Genomic DNA, 2,582 nt, shown 5'->3' on the forward strand with positions numbered 1-2,582 from the left:
TCTTCTAAAAAATAAAATTCCCATCATTGTAAAAATTCCCGAAATTCTGGACAATTTATAATATTACTGAATTTGAGAATTCCCAATAGAATTCTGTTGTTGTTGAAAAATTGCATTGTATCCTTTTTAACTTAAAAAAAAGTTCGCAAAAATAAAATAATTGATAAAGATAAAATAAAATAAAAATTCGTACTAAATCAGTGTTAAATTGAACCCTACAATTTTTTTTTAAGCGCACGTGTTTTTAAATTTATTTTTGCATAACATTTGTATACGATTATTGTTATTTTAAATTAAAACAATAATTTAAAAAATGAAACATTAAACAAAGTTTTTATAATTAAAATATTTTATTATTGTATTTTCAATAAATAAGTGATATTAATTAAAACATTATTTTCTCAACTACTACAATTCGGGAATTTTCTAGTTTGTATATTTTATAATTGGACAGCATTCAGTCTGGAATTTTATTATTAGGGAATTTTCAAGTTCAATAATATTGTAAACTGTCCAGAATTTTATTATTCTGGAATTTTTAAATTCGGGGTTTTCAGATTTCGGCATTTTATAATTTCAGGAAGTTTACAGTGTCGGGAATTTTATTATTCGAGATTTTTCAGTCCTAAAAATATTTCAAAAGATTTTAAAAGATTGATAAAATTGTAAAAGAAAATCTGGTAGATTTTGAGGCAATTTTTTAGAATTTTATCGAAATTTTACGATAAAAATAGGAATCATTTAAAATATATTTAAAAGTTCTGAAAAAACTTCAAAAATAATTTGAATAATATCTATATTATTTGCGTTTTAAAATTTATACTATATAACTTACGTAAATATTTCAAGTAAGCTGTATCAATTATAATGTTGTAGAGTTTATTTTAAAATATATTTTATGGAACATAACCTATTTAATGAATGCGCCAGTGAAATTATGTTCGTCTGATTTTTGTTGTCAATGCGAAACGTAATCTGGCTTATAACTGCCGTCTTAACATCTAAAACCCGAAAGAACAATTTTCCTGCCACTTGGAATTATAATTATATTTTTATAAGAATTTTAGAATATATAATAATTAAGAAATTGGAAAATACATACGAACACTTGATTAGACGAATAGCATAAAAAATGCATAGAAATTGCAGACCACAAAAATAAAAAAACACTAAATAGTATCAAAGAACTATATATAGATATTGCACTAAAAGTTTTATCAGTTTGAATAAAAATATAATATTATAGAGTGAGTAAATTATAACTTATAAAAGAATATAAATTAGAAGAAATAATTTTAAATTTAGAAGAAAATATATAAAACCGAAATTAAAAATACTCATGGCCTTTTATCTCTGGCATTAAATAAAGTAACCATGTTTTGCAAAGTTATAAATGTGAAAAAAAATTTTATCGGGAATTTACTTTCAATTTAAATGGTTCATGTCCGAGCTAAGTTACCATAAATGCGCATCTAGGGACCTACTGAGATATAGGTGCTATATACGGGTTGCGGTGGGTAGAGGGGAACTCACAATTATCGCCGGACGCGCCATCTACATTTATCGCGGGTAACTGAGCCCGCACCGCATCTACGTTTATAAATTATAATATCTTTGACTGGAGGCGTGCTGAAGCTTGCGGGCCACAGGCGCGGCGCGCGATGAGACAGATTTTTTTTGTTCGCATGAACAAATAAATTATATCATAAATCAATAATAAGCAGGGCACAGAGTCAAATATAATAAAAACTAAACTGTTTAAGTAACAATTTACTTTTTATAACACAATTTTATAAATAAATATACACATAATAAAACTTTTATATGAATATTGTCTCTTCATGAAAAATGATTTTCAAATACTTTACAAAGTTATATTTGAAATTAAAAAAGTTAATTGTCATAAAAACTCGTAATTTTTTAAACAAATTATTTTAAAAATTGTGTTAAATTCATATGTTTTTAAAGAAGAAGGTTCTTGTGTGCCTTTTATTATATTGTACAATTTTGAACCCAATAGCTTATTATTGAATATTATATCATTTTTTGTTTTTTCAGAATACAATTTTTTAAACATTTGATTGAATGAGATTATAATAATAATAAAAGATTATTTTGTTAATCACTATGTGAAGTTAAAATTGTATGTGAAAGTTCTTTTTGCATATTTTGTGAATTTTACACACATTTACATAACAAAGTAAAACGTATACATACCTTGCACGCTATTTCTCCATCTTCAATCGTAAAAACGTGACATGCTTTTCTTATCGTGAAAAAGTCCAATTTTTATGTTCCTTTAAAGCTTTTCAATATCATTAACTTATTTTCAAGATAACGAAAATACGTAGGAAATATTACATGTATATAATTTACATTTGTTTTATAAATTTTTCCCATAAAGCAAATAAAAATTGTGCATCATTTTTGAGAGTTAAAAAAGGGGATGGACTAGTCGTCCAGAAAATTCGGGATGACTAGCCAATCTTAGGGGGCTTCCATAAACCACGAGGGCCAATTTTGGCCACTTTTTGATCCTGCCCTCCCCGCATGTTCACCGTGGTTCAACATAGCATTCTCGT

Source organism: Belonocnema kinseyi, chromosome 7 (genome assembly GCF_010883055.1).
Source record: "Belonocnema kinseyi isolate 2016_QV_RU_SX_M_011 chromosome 7, B_treatae_v1, whole genome shotgun sequence".
In the NCBI taxonomy this organism is placed as follows: domain Eukaryota; kingdom Metazoa; phylum Arthropoda; class Insecta; order Hymenoptera; family Cynipidae; genus Belonocnema; species Belonocnema kinseyi.